Source organism: Felis catus, chromosome B1 (assembly GCF_018350175.1).
Source record: "Felis catus isolate Fca126 chromosome B1, F.catus_Fca126_mat1.0, whole genome shotgun sequence".
Taxonomy (NCBI): domain Eukaryota; kingdom Metazoa; phylum Chordata; class Mammalia; order Carnivora; family Felidae; genus Felis; species Felis catus.
Genome location: NC_058371.1, coordinates 136120960 through 136136403, shown reverse-complemented (window position 1 = coordinate 136136403; position 15444 = coordinate 136120960). Strand labels below are relative to the sequence as shown.

General features: G+C 38.5%; 1 long non-coding RNA gene across 7 annotated transcripts in view; it reads right to left on the bottom strand.

Annotated features, from left to right (window-relative positions):
* Window positions 1–15444, bottom strand: part of LOC109499079 — a 283874-nt gene that overhangs the window by 57845 nt on the left and 210585 nt on the right. For 6 of the 7 annotated variants that reach the window (XR_006596972.1, XR_006596969.1, XR_006596971.1 and 3 more), the window contains 2 exons: window positions 3618–3798; window positions 2116–2231 (listed from right to left, as the gene is read on the bottom strand). This is a non-coding gene — a long non-coding RNA (uncharacterized LOC109499079). The remainder of the gene's footprint in view (window positions 1–2115; window positions 2232–3617; window positions 3799–15444) is intronic. The other variant, XR_006596974.1, reaches the window with a different exon arrangement.

Below are 15444 nucleotides of genomic sequence, written 5' to 3'. Positions count from 1 at the left end.
TCCACCTTTCCAGAGTCCTATCTGCATTTTCTGCTCTTAGCTTCTGTAACATTCCCTGACATCCTTTTAATAAAACCCATCTTTGCTTAAGCTTTCTGTGTGGGGCTTGGTTCCTTACAAGCAAATGCACCCTGACTAAAAGAGGTGGCATTGTTAATTTTTAATGTAAACTTGAAACACTTAAAAAAAATATATGATCTAAAAAATAGAGATGCTTTAAGGCCAAAAGCATTAAGGTTAGTAATCAAATTCAGCTTTGTTCTTCTCTCCTACTACTGACATGGTCCCCCAACTTCTCACCCTAGAAAGTGCATGAATGGTTTGGAAGAGGGGGTTAGCATATCATTTCCCTGGGTCCCAACATTGGAGGGAAATGGGGCTAACTACCAAGTGACCCAGCCGACAAATTCCATTTCCGAGCAAACACGTCTCCTCCAGCACAGGAAGATTCTGATTTTATTTAAATCCTGCTCAGAATTAAATCCCTGCAACATCAAACTGAAAGGAGAGCTGGGTGTGAGATGGAGAGAGAAGAGGCTTCCTAGACCAATGCGTCCTAATGAAATGGCATGCATGGGGTGACTGCTAAGTGCCTGGAAAGGGAGGTGGCAGGGGGCAGATCTGATGGGTTGCAGGCACCTGGGGGAGAAGCCAAAAAAGGCAGGGATTTATTGTGTTTGGTTGTCTTTCTGAACACATCTGTCTTTGAATCACCAGCCTGTGTAAATAGGTCAGGATGCAGATTTTGTGAAGAAAGTCATAACCAATTCAGTAAGGCTTCAGGGATTTTAAGTGATCATGGTCAAAATGTTCCTCTGGGCTGACTTGCCAATAGGCCCTAAAAAGTGATGGATTGTAGTTAAAATCCCTTTCAGGTCATAATGAGAAGGGGAAAGCAGGCTTTAAAGTTGTCTGCTCACTTTTAGCACTTTCTCATTCCTAGTTCATTGCTTGCTCCACTTCTGAAGGCTATCTCCCATTGTCTTAGGTTTCCAGTGTGCTAGTGAAATCATATGTACCTCTCATAAAATTCTGATACATCCAAAAAGTCACTCACATCTAAGCACAAATGACTGATGAGGTTACAGGTGAAAACACTCCTAGAATCATGCATTTTAACATAAGACAAAACTGACAAGAGAATTGCTCTCTTATTATAAGGGTTCAAGCATCTGTGAGCTGCAGAAAGATGTATAGAAGTGGGGAGGGATCCTCTTGAGGTTAATGTGAGGGACTGCACCTCTTCCAGTGAGGCAGCATCTGAGCAAACATCTAGCTACACTAGAACCTACTAGACGCAGAGAATGAGAGTGACCAAGAATCACAGGAAACTGGCCCCCTGGCCTCACTCCTTCCCTACCCCCCAGGTTGCCATTATGGTGGCATCTTCCAGAACTCCCCAGCAATCCACAAAGAAAGAAACAAACTCCTTGAAAAGCTTTACTATCAGATAAACTCTGGAAAATCACTAACATTCAGGTTCAGAATGCTGAAGGAAGACAGAGTAGTATTAAAGTATTTTGTTGATGTTCATCAATTGGCAAAATGTAAAAAACCATTGATTTTGAATGATGGGAGGTTCGCAGCAACTCCTGGCCCTCCTCCTTCCCATCCATGGTACCAGGAATCCCACCTCTCCCAAGTGTTCCCTCATCCACATCCACACTGCCATCACTTCCACTCCACCGCCCTCACTAATACACATAGTGTCCTTATACTAAAATCAAAGCAAGCATGTTGCGAAAAATCCATACGAAGTTTGAAGTTAGGATGAGGCAAGGGTCCAAATACTATGAGGGGAAAAATTAGCTAGTAATTCACATGCACAATTATAAGAGTGATTCACAAAGTGGGTACTGTGCTCTCCGGGGTTTTTGACTCATGAAAGCAAAATCTGTTTCCAAAGCAGGATAAGCCAGATCTTTATGATGCATGCTTTCTCACATATGACAAATGTTCAAAAATTAAGTCTATGCCCGAAAAACTGAAAAGTCTGTCACTGTAGTTTATGTTCCCTGGTAGGAGATGCAATTCCATTGTTTAGAGGCAAACTGAATAATCCTTTGCATGATGATTCTTTCAGAAGAGATTTGCTCTCATGTTCTTTGAACATACCTCCAATTGATTTAATAGCATCCTGGTCAGGGGGGTTCACTTCCTCTTTAAGGCAAGGTGAATTTTCATGATGTAAGGTCACGAGAAAGAGTTTCCAAGGACAGCAAGTTATCAGTCTTAAAAAAAAAATGGAAAGGAGATTTGGGTTTTGTTATTTATTTACATGAGGTCCAGTGCTAACGACCCTCTACCTCCATTATTCCGCCTGTATAGTATTTGGGGGTTCTTTGGGGATAAACTTTTCTGCCCCTACCTTTAGCCACAAGGTAAAATCAGAGTGACAGCACCAAGGCTTTCTGGCAAAGACTGCAGTTTGTTCTGGATAACACATATCAAACTAATATGATGCTGCATACTCCCTTTATATAGGATCTTCTGCATTCTGGTCCTTATGGACTCTCAGCTGGTTTCCTTCTTTTCATTTCCCTATCCTCATTGCTTAGAGCATTCTTACAAGCAGAACCTATACAACAAAGAGGGGAAACCCCGATACCATCATGTTTGGCACCACAACCATAACCACTGTGAAACCATTTATAAAAAGCCTATTATTCCATTTATAATCTGCTTTCATGATTGCTTTTAACTAACTCGAGGAGTAGCTGCACTAAGGTAGAAAGGTTTGTGACCCATCTGTTGAGTGTATAATTTCCTTTTCATTGGCTAGCAGAGCCCAATAAAAAAAATATTATTAGGTGCACTAACTCAATCAGCAAACAAATGACAGGCAGATGGTCTTCAAAAACAATACTGACCATGAATGCCACAGAGCCACAATGCGGGTCTCAGCTTTTAGGCAGCCTTTGTCTGAAAACACTCCACTGGGTTAAGTGATGCAAAATAAGACAGAAAGAGAGAGAAGCTGTGTGTAAATGAGGGAGAAGTTAACGGCTTCTGAAGTGCTCCATGAAAGGCTATGATAATTTTACTGGGAACAGGAAAAAAAAGGCATCTTACTTAAATAATATCAGCTTGAAATGGTGCTGAAATCCAATAGATCACATTCACATGATACTTCTGTTCTCTTTATTTTAGTCAGAGTTATTTTCTCCAAAGGGCCCTTTATCTGACACAATTTTTTTAAGTTTTGTCTTAGCTGAATGATGCAATTTGGTGAGTAAAAGTTTTCGTTATGAGAGAATTTCACTGGAAGGAAAGAAGGAAAGAAGGAAGGAAGGAAAGGAGGGGAGGAAGGAAGAGACTTCTAGAAGCTTTTGAAAAATCAGTGAGGTCAGAAACTGGTATGAATAATTTCAAAGTTATGAAGGATTTATATATATTATATATGTAATATAATATATATATATCTTTCTATCTAGAGAGTATAGTACATTGCTTGTTATATAGTCAGCTTTCAATAAGTTCTCAATGAAGATGACTTGTGCATGAATTAAATATATATATGTATATATGTATATATACATATACATGTATATGTACATATATATGTATATGTATGTATATATATATATATATAATAGAGAAAGAAGGTATATAATAACCTTTAATGGTTAGTCATTGTGAGCAGGTAACTAGCTCCATGTTCTGGACAGCCCACCATTCTCAGGGCATGAGCTTTGGTTTGTCTGGTCAACAGTAGTTCAGGATATGAATTCAATAACCTGCACGTCTTCCTTGTAAGTGGTGGCATGCCTGCTTTCTGTAATCTCTAGACCAGTATCCCTGAAAAAAAAAAACACAACTATGTCTAGCTGACATATAAAAAGTGTTTTTTTTCTTATAAAAAGATGCAAGCTTGAAGTAAAAAAATTAAAAGTACAGAAAAAAGTCACTTAAATCCCACCACCTGGAATAACTCTTAATAACATGTAATATATTCTCCCAGTATTTTTTTCTTTGCATCTGTTACATACTTGAAAACATTTCATTTTGCGTTTTTTACTTAGACTTATATCAAAGCTCTTTATAAATATTATTTTAAATGGCTGCATAATATTTCACTGTTTATGTAGAAGACAATCTTTTTAACATCTTTTTTTTTAATATGAAATTTATTGTCAAATTGGTTTTCATACAACACCCAGTGCTCATCCCAACAGGTACCCTCCTCAATACCCATCACACACACTCCCCCTCCCTCCCACCCTCCATCAACCCTCAGTTTGTTCTCAGTTTTTAAGAGTCTCTTATGGTTTGCCTCCCTCCCTCCCTAACTTCTTTCCCTTCCCCTCCCCCATAGTCTTCTGTTAAGTTTCTCAGGATCCACTTAAGAGTGAAAACATATGATATCTGTCTTTCTCTGTATGACTTATTTCACTTAGCATAACACTCTCCAGTTCCATCCACGTTGCCACAAAAGGCCATATTTCATTCTTTCTCATTACCACGTAGTATTCCATTGTGTATATAAACCACAATTTCTTTATCCATTCATCAGTTGATGGACATTTAGGGTCTTTCCATAATTTGGCTATTGTTGAAAGTGCTGCTATAAACATTGGACAATCTTTTTAACATCTTAAGGAAATGTGTGGCAACCTCTGTGTGTGTGCTAGTTTTATAAATTTGGGAAACAAATATAATCTTCTGAGCCTCAGTTTTCTCATTTGTAAACAGATATAATAAAAATATCTATAAAATTATATTGCTGTGAACATTGACTTAAATAATCCATTGTAAGAGTTTAGCACACTGCCTGATACACAGTAAGCACTCAATAAAAGTTACCAATGATGATGACTTGGGCATAAGAATTATTGTTCACATTTCAGAGAATTGCTTTAAGAAAGATTCCTAGATATGAAATTAAGGACAAAAGATTTGAATGTACATATGATCTTAATATATACCATAAAATTCCTCCATGCCCCACTGGCAATACATAAGTAGCCACCTTGCCAAGGCCTTACCTATAATGGGAATCATTCTTTTAAAACTTTGCTTATATAGGTTAAAATATTATATCATTACTTGCTAAATTTGGGGTTCCTTGTTAAAATGCAGAGTTTGTATTTCTAATAAACTCCCAGTTGATATTGATGCTGGTTTACTTTTCAATCTACTCAGGTACTAGGGGTGTCCTGTATTTGACCCAAGCTATTAGAGCCCAAGAAAAGCATCTCCCCTTCATTATTTTCCATTTTTAAAGGGAAAAAACTGCAGATGGGTAACACCAAGAGAAGACAGCTAGCTGCCAAAAGACCTCCCAGAGTGTAAAGATGCATGGTCCATGGTCTAGAAATGGTAAGGTCTGAAATTTTCCATTGTAATGACTGATGTCAGGATTTTGATCACCAGTTATCAATTAGTTTTGATTTATAAGCCCATTGATACCCTGGCATCTAACTGTTTATCTGCCAGATCAACTAGCTATCATCACAGATCTTTGGGCTCTGGTATCCTGCTAGCCACTCTGGCCTTACTACCCATTAAAATAATTAGCTATGCCTAGGTGATTAAATGTTATCACGTGCCTTCTGTGTTCCAGGCAGCTCCATTTCACGGTTCATGCAGGCTGCAAACGAAGCTACCACTGAGCCTCTCAAAGATAGTGGAGGTCTCTCACCAGTGAATTCCATACTGCTTCAGTGAAAGTAGTGTCTTCCATGGCCTCCCAGGAACCAAAATGGGGTGGTAGAGTCTCTGTTCTCACACATCAATCCATTCCAATACTCCCACCTTCCTGGGCCTCTTACTCCTCCTGTAACACCTCACCAATGTGGTCTGTGGTCCTACCTCATCAGCATGTCCAAGCATCAAGGGTCATAGTAGGACCAAATCTAGGTGTTCTTGTCAGTACCCTGAACCTCAAGTCATGGGTGAGTGCTCCCATGTCAATACATTTTCCTCTTTCTAGCTATAGACTCTATTTCCCACCACCCCCATCCAACATGATAACTGCTCCACAGATGTTATTCAAGTTCATGAATACTAGCCAGGATGGGAAGGTCTTCGGTGTTTCAACCATTTCCTCATAGACTAGGAACAGTACTTTACTGTTGGAGCTATGCAAAAACCGAACATTCTTTCTTGGTCTAGAGGCAATGAAGGAAGACAAGGGCAGATCATGAGCAGGGCAATGGCATCTTGTGAGACACCCTCCTCAGATGAGGTCTTTGCAGGGTCTCCAGGCAAGGGGAGGCTGGTATCTTCTTGTGAGAGGAGAGGGGGCTGTTTCTGCCAGACTAAAGGAGATAAGGAACCTGGGGAGTTAAGATATTCAGGCTTATCTACCCAAATATCCCCAGATCAGGGCTCAAGATCCCACTCTTCTATTATAAGGCCCTGACTTTGTCATATAAGATCTGTCAAGGCTGTGCATTCAGTATCCTTTGCTGTTCAGCTACCCTTACAAGTAGATCCTGGATCTGATTTTCAGTGGCTAAAGGAGACAAGGGCCTCCTTAATCACTAGCCATAGAGGCCTTCTGATTTTCATATCATACCTGATCTTTTCTCTTTTTGAAGCTTTTAAAGAAGTTAACAAATGGCAACCATAAAATTACACAACTCTTATTGTTACCATAGCCTCCATAACACTCAGGTGCCACAGCCTTAAATAAACCGGCACCTCATCTCAATCCACTATAGGTAGCATCATAATCTGAGCAATTATGATGCTACAACACGTTATCATCACTCACTTAAAATTAGCAATGGGTTTTTCTACAGTCTGACTAGTGAGGGATCCAGCTTAAAAATCCCATCCAAAGAATATACATTCTGGGAACTCTCCCAGTACCAACTGTCTAAGCCTGAGGTTCTCTGAAAGTCATGCCTGAGACAGGCAATTTATTAAGAATGTGATTCCAGAGTCAGGTATATTAGGATGAAGGGACAGGGAAGGAAGAAAAGTCCACACAGGGATGTGTTTTTTGTATTGGCCACTGCTATAGCCTACTGATTCTCAATTCCATGGGACCATCTGAGGATTCTTTTTTATGTTTATTTATTTTTGAGAGAGTGCAAGCAGAGGAGAGGCAGAGAGAGTGGGACAGATGATCCGAAGTGAGCTCCGCACTGACAGCAGTGAGCCCAATGTGGGGTTTCAACCCATGAACCGCGAGATCATGACGTGAGCGGAAGTCGGATGCTCAACCAACTGAGCCACTTGGGCGCCCCCATCTGAGGACTCTAACAAGATGTGTGTCCAATCTGTCAGCCCAGATGGGGAAGCATGTATCCATCAGTTCCCATCTCTTGCAGGTCAAAGGAGGCCTCACAGGTATTAACTCCCTCAGACTTACAGGTCATGTAAGCATAAGTGCTGAGCAGGTTCCTGTGAGCACCCAGGAAGCCCTTGCTTATATCAAACCCATCAGAAAACGGACAACTGCATTATCTTCTTTAGGTAAATGGCATCTCCTATCTCCATACATTTTCCGGCATTGGCCAGGATAGGAATGGTTGAAAGAAAGTTAAAAGTACTAGGCTTTATTTTGTATTGTATGCACATTAGGTATAATCTGTCTGCAAAGTTTATGATCCACTTTTCCCTGTTCTAGGTTGTGTCCTGATAGGAGCATTCCTTATATCTTTTAAAAGGCTCAGCTCTGCCATGATGATTCATACAACCGTGGCTTTTGTTATGTGAGACTTTTAGTAAATCTCAGGTTATTCTTTGAAAATTTTCTACTGAGAAGGCCTTTGGCCAAGGTTAGAAAGTTCTCTTTAAGAAAGGGAAGCCACTCTGCTTCCTCCAGATATTTATTTCACTAAAAGTGCTCATTTCAAATTAGGGAGCATCCTTCTCCTTCTTTCTTTCATTCTTTTCCTATCTCAACCTTCTACTTCTCACTAAGTAAGTTCTAACACTCCAGACCATGTGTCCTTTTAGCATCTCAGGCTGAAATGAAAGAGTCAAGCAAAGAGAACATTTAAGTCATCATTACTCACATCTAAATATCTATGATTAAAATGTGCACATGGGAACAATCATGTTTAATTCCAAAATTTTATAAGAACAAATGTGGGGACTATCAGAATATTCATTAGGAGAAGGAGAAAAATAAAACAGGCCTGGGAGACAGATTTGTAAAGTGTGGATGTGCAGAGCCAACACATGAGCCTGACGCCTCTGAGCGTTAACACATGGTCCCTCCATCAAAGGTCTGTATATGCAACTCAGCTGCTGGACTGACAGAAGATTTGGGGTTGTTAACACACACTTCATTAAAATACCAGCTAAGATCCAAGTTCAAAATCCCACAGTTTGTGTTAGTTGATAAAACTCAATTGCTTCTAATTACTGTTAGTGCAGCTTTAAAATAATATTTTGTTGTAATAAAAGGATTCAATATGACAAGTGAGAGTTGGCCCACTGAACTGGAAACACCGGGCCAGAGGGAATGTGTGCACACATAGGTTTCACCACTCTGCCTGACTTGTTTTTCTGAAAATTTTCTAAGCATCCAACAGAGAAAAAATGACCAGTCTTCAAACGGGTTTCAAAAGGGCAAGGACCACTCAAAACATTAGCTGTTATTTGCATCTCTCATTAGTCACTGCAGCTTAAGAGGTGGAAGATTGAGTTGAAATGAGACAGGCAGAGTTGTGGTTTTCCAATGCTTTAATGGAGCATGCGTGAAAATTAGCCAGTATCATCTTCTTTCATATTTCCATCTTCTCTCTCCACTCCCTCTTTAAAAGGTTATCAAGATTGGCACACCTGATAAGATGAAACATCTTCAAATACTGAAAGTTGTTGCCCTTACCATTAGAGAAAGAAAGGGAAATCTTTTCTCTCACCAATTTTCTCCACTCACTGTAATCCAGGAGCACTGGTCTTACTAAGAATTCTCCAGGGGCTGAGCAACTTCCCACCTCTTGGCCCTCACACTTGCTGTTGCTCCCAATGCCTACCACCTTTGTCCCACCCTTCTTAAGCTCCTTAAGTCCTACTCAACCTCAGTGTCTTATTCTAAACTACAGTCCTGATGGAAGGCTTCCTTGGCCCCCATATTTAAGTCAGGCCTCCATCACCATCACACCCTTCATGTCTCCTTCAAGGCACTTTTATCAAAACTTTGATTAGTCTCATAATATTTATTTAACTGGCTTTCCTGTTAAGCTTCAAGGCATGGGCATCTCTTTTGTCCTGTCTTTTCTAAAGCCATATCCAAAACACACAGGACACAATAATTGACTGCCTAAGCAAACTATAATAAAGACAAGAAAATTGAAGTGATTTTCGCAAGAATTGGGGGAAAAATAAGGTAGTAGTATGGAGACATTGGCTAGAAGCAAGGTAAAATGTTTGGTAAAACACCCCTCACTCAACAAGGAAGAAAGGAGAATATTCCCATCCTGTTGGCAGAGACCTCAGAGGAATCTATAAAATGCTCTTGGAAAAACCCAGGTTTATATACTGACCAACAGCTCTCTATTAGGAAAGACAGTCATAGATATCAATATCTTGTCACACATGAACAGGTGTCCCAAATTAGTCCATACTTGAAACATCTCTTCTTCTCTCCAGGGACTTCTCACTATTTGACTCATGCACAGCCATAAATCCCATCTTGGCTCTGAGTTCTCACATCATACATTAGAGATAGGTCTCAGGCATAGATCTTCTCCGTCAACTTGTAGCAATTGAGAATAAAAATGATGATAGTAATATTCATAACAACAATAATACATGTAATGGTGAGGTGGTTTTGGCTGACCAGTATCCATTCTACCTTCTCTGGCAGTAATTTCCTGATATCTTAGGTAGGAATGATAATTACCCAATAATTCCAGTGGTTCTCTACCTTCTCTTCACTAGGTTATTCAGCTGCTCACTCCCTATAATTTGAATCTTAAAAATAACAATTAGAAAATGGTTTGAGCTCAGCCAACATAAGAGAAGCACCCTGGAAATAGTATTGGGTAATTCCTTCTTGAACTGCCAGAGCTCCTTCCATTCTTGGATTAAAATCTTCTGTTTTGCCTTCCAGCTGTTCAATGTCTAGAGAGACAGAGACAGGGAGATAGATAGATAGATTTTTTTTACTTAAGCAGCCAGAGTCTGTTCCCATTAGTTTCAATCAAATTATGCTGATATATGCTTCATAATATGAAGATGTAACAATTAAGATGATAATGATGAAAATAAATATCTCATGGTAAAGTAATGTTCTTTACCAAAGCTCAAGTCATTCTAAAAGTATGACACTCAGTCATTCTGATAACTTCTCTGGAATCCAGTGGTTCAAACTTAAATCAGTTCTCAGTGGTTACTTGTTTAACATACAAAATACTATGAAGATTGGATTTATAATACAGTCTGATGTCTATTATTCTGTGAAGATTGGATTTATGATACAGTCTGATGTCTATTATTTGGCCTAATATTGTTATTTTAACTGTTATAAGTGTTTGTTGGATCAAGGAATATATTTTCCACAAAACTGTCTCACTAAGAAACTCTCTACTAATATTCATATTGCAAAATTTTCCCTATTTAAATTTGAAAGTTCTAAAAAAACATTTCTGTACAAAAAATCAACATTTTCATAATCATTGTTAATTATTCTAGTGCTCTTATTTCAATGCACCAACTGCATAATAGAACTTTATGAGATAAAGCTGTTGAGAAATATTTCACTTTAAGTCAGATCTTGAATGTTTACCTTATATGAAATTGCACAGTCATAGGCTGTATTAGACAGATACGCTATGTAAGCAACCACCTCCAAGATTCAGTGGCTTAAAACCACAATTGTGTAGTCTTCCTCATAAGTCACCTGAAAATCAGCTGATGTAGGCTGGGTGACTGATGCAAGCTGCAGGACCAGCTGGACTCGGCTCCTCCCTGCAGCTTGGGCTCAGGTCTACTCTGCAGGTGGGCATTCTGGATCCCAGGCTGATGGAGCAGCAGCTGCTCAGGAGCTATCCTCATGGTGGTGGCAGAGGTGGAAGATAGAAGGCCAACTGCACAAGCACATTCCAAACTTTTGCCTGTATCACAACCACTAACGTCCCATTGCCCAAGCACATCACAAGGCCAAGCCCAACACTGATAGGAAGAGGAGTATATCCCATAAGAGATCCCAAAGAGAGTAAATTTTCCTGAATAATCCAAATGTAAACTGGCAATGCACCTGAAAGACATACCTTGCTTATGTAAATAACACTGACTCGTAACTTATTTGATCATGGACAGAGTCCAAGATACCAGAAGTGACATTGAAATTGGTATATAGTTAACTGGCTGTCCAAAATCTAAGGCCAAAGCTAAAACCTCAGTTCATCTAACCTAACATGCACAAAGTTGTATAGCTTTGGAGTGGCATAGCTGGAGTTTTAACCCAGATTCTTCAGACTCAAACCCCATGTTCTTTTTTTTTTTTTCAACGTTTATTTATTTTTGGGACAGAGAGAGACAGAGCATGAACAGGGGAGGGGCAGAGAGAGAGGGAGACACAGAATCAGAAACAGGCTCCAGGCTCTGAGCCATCAGCCCAGAGCCCGACGCGGGGCTTGAACTCACGGACCGTGAGATCGTGACCTGGCTGAAGTAGGACGCTTAACCGACTGCGCCACCCAGGCGCCCCTCAAACCCCATGTTCTTAAGCACTAGCCTGTAGCAGCTCCACCATGAGTATCATGTCTTCACTTTGAAAAAGAAAAATTGAAGCGCAGAACACTGAAGCATTAAATATTTCCTATATACCACGCTTTGAGCCAGAGGTTTACCCATATTATTTCATTTTGGCTTTAATGAGGTCAGGGTAATTTTTCAGAATTTACAGGTAAGAAAATAATCATTCTAGAAATGTTAAAACTTACTTTTCTAAGGACAGGCAGGCATAAAATCTAAACTTTTGAAACCAGCCCCATCTGACCATAAAACATATGCTTTTCTGATATGATAACACATAATCGTCTCAAAATGTTCAGCAATCAAAACTGAAAGCTAGTACCTGAACCCATGCATCTTGAACCAGTGATTTCTCTATTATTGTTTCAGATCATATTTCCAAATCCATAAGTTTTGTTTTAATATGTGGTTTAACAACTGGTCAAAATATTTGAATTGAGGATTCTCCAACACATCTTGTTGTCACAAATATATGACATGCCTCCTTATTAATTCAACCACCATCTGTGACTTTTTCAATATAAGAGAATAAGAAGCCATATACATTATTTCAATTAAGTGTATTGTCTTTTACCATTAAGAAGAAATTTGCATTGAAAAGGTGAAAGGGGTCTAAATATTGATCAAATCTGTATGTTCCGTTGTCCCCACATGTGGAAAAATGTTGCATCCTGGCAATGATTAATAATAATAATAATAATACAAAATTATGCTTTAAAATTCTCAGTCCTCAGAATTTAACAATGATTCTTTTAATTGACACATTAACAATTCCTTTTGGGTTACTGTATTTTGATAGACTTTATAACGCATTTTTCAAGAGAAGGCCACTTTTGCACAGCTTTTAGCAAGGTCAGCACTATGAATACACTTTGTACTTCAAAATATAAAACTAAGCTCCTCTACAATATTCTATGTTGAATTTACTGAACTGCATATATACAGAACCTCAAACCAAAGAGCTGGCCATCCTTTGGATAATGATTCACTGGAATTATACTATATGTTGACTTATTAAAATTAGAATGGCTGCATCAAAAGAAAAAGAAAAAGAATAAGAATCTGTTACCCCAACTTGAGGTGATAGGATAGAATACATAAAGTAAATGTAAGAAATGACTATTTTTCCCAGGTTTATCGAGGTATAATTTACAAATAAACATTGAAATTACCATGAGTAATAAAATGTAATAGGAGGGACAGTGTTCCACTTCTGAGCCTAGGACTCCAGAGGCCCTGCATGCTTTGGTCCTCTCTTTTGGAACCCTGCCCAGACACCTATATAACGAAGTTTGTGCTAGCCTACTCGAATATGAAAGCCATGTGGGGTAGGGCTCAGCCAACCCAGCTGAGGCCATCTTAAATTCACTAGTGCTCAGTCAACTTGGCAGCTGACTTTAACCCATGAATGAACCCAGCCAAGACCAAAAGAACAATGCAGCTGAACTCAGCACCAATTCTTGGCTTGCAGAATTGTGAGCTATATAAATACTTGTTTTAACCAACTAGGTTCTTGGAGGAGTTAGTATTCAGCAAAATCTAATCAATTAAAAGGGTGCTAACTGATATAGGACTCAAGGCAGGGAATTGGATTAGGTAGGGATTTAAAAGGAAAGGAAAATATATGAAACAAAAGAGAAAGAGTGCTGACATTTGTTGTTCTAGGTGGTGGATACATGTGTGTTTGCCTGAAGTTCCAAAAAAAATATTTTTAGTGAGGAAATCTAAGACATTACATAACAATTTAGAGAGAGGTAGGAGAGACCTTAGTGAAAACTAGAAATCCAGAGGCTATAAAAGAAAATAGACATATATTTGACTATATTAAAATTCAAAATTTTTGTGTATCAAAGAAACCATGAACACAGTCAGTGAACAAAACTGTGAACACTGGTTGGAGCCAAGTGAAACGCAAACAGAGGTGTGATGTTTATGAGATACAAAAAGTTTGTACAAGTCACCAGGAAGGAAATAAGGAACCCAATAGAAAAACAGGCAAAGAACATACAGAGGCAATTCACAGAAGAGCCAGTTCAAATGTCCACGTAACACAGAAAACAATCTTAAAGCTGGTCAGAACAATGCAAGTTAAAGTAAGAGTGACAGAGCACTGTTGACTCCCTATACTGGTAGGAAAAAAAGATTTCACTGTTAAGATGAAGTAAAAGGTCAAGGTACCCACAAAGATGGCTGATAAAAATGTAAATCATTGTAGTTTTTTGGAAAGCAACCTTTCTAAAAGCCATTAAAATTACACACACACACAGACACACACAGAAATCCTACTCAGAATAGTGGGATTCTTTCAGAAAGATAAGCATCAATACAGAAGGATATTTATTACATTATGGCATTTTTGTTAGTGGCAAGAAAAGCAACAACAAACATAAATTGGACAAACAGGGAATGTCCATCAACAGAGAATGGTGGACTATGTTGCCATGCATTTTTTCTATGACATATCAAAAGAATGAATTAGAAATATACTTGGATATAATACTTTATCAGTGAGAGACAATTGTCAGAAATAGAAATGTGCAAATAATATGATCTCACTTTAAAAATGTTCCAAAACACTAAACATATATATTCACATGTTGATATATGTCAGTGCATTTGTATATTATCACATGGAAATGAAATAAAATGCAAGGAAATATGCTGGCTTATTACAGCAGTTTACTTCAAGACAAGGGGGTATAAAATAATTCAAGGGAACAGAAGGAAGAAGGAACCAAAAAGAAAAAAGAAGAAAAACATACACTAAAAAGAATAATATAAAGAAATCACATTTACATATTTATGTACATATTTATATATGTATATATATACACACATACATATATACATATATATATTGATATACATTTTACATACAAACATATCACATTCATATATTTATGTGAATGTACATACAAACAAACGCATGGGGGAAAACCTTTCAATTAATTGTTTTAATAAAATGAACACTTTGTTGTTCGGGGTTTAATAGTGTTCCTCAAAAATTCACATCTTCTCAGAACTTCAGAATGTGACCTTATTTGGCAATAAAGCGTTTGCAGATGCAATCATTAAGAAGAGGTAATACTGGATTAGAATGTGACCTAAATTTGGTGACTAGTGTTTTTATAGGAAGACCATGTAAAGACACAGAGGGAAGAAGGTCATGTGAAGACAGAGGCAGAGATTGGAATCATGCTACCATGAACCAAGGAGTGCCAGCAGCCACCAGAAGCTGGAGGAAGGAAAAAAGGACTCTCCCCTAGGCCTGTGGAGGGAGTGTGGCTCTGCTGACACTTTTATTTTGGACTTCTGGCCTCCAGAACCACAAGAGAAAAAATGTGTTCTTTTAAGCCACCCGGTTTGTAGTAATTTGTCACAGCATAACCGGAAAACTAAGACAACTATGGAGCATAGATTTTATATGTTTGGTCACGTGAAAACCATTGAAGCTGATTCTATCTCCAGGTGACTTTACAAATAACACAGCTCCTGCTACATTATAAATTCCATGCCTATCTTGTCCACCCATGTATCTCTAGTACCCAGTACAGCACTGGCACGTAGTAGGTACTTAATAAATGCATGAAGAATAAATGAAGTAATAGATTAATGAAAAATATACATAGTCCATGCATTTGATTTTTGAAAATAATTTGATTTATATGTGTTGTTCAAGTTTGGGGCAAGCTCCCAAGAATACATTTTGTTTCTGACCAAGCTCACTGGCTTTCATTTGATGTTAAGTGTCAGATCAAGACTCAGGGCCCAGTCTCTCCATAT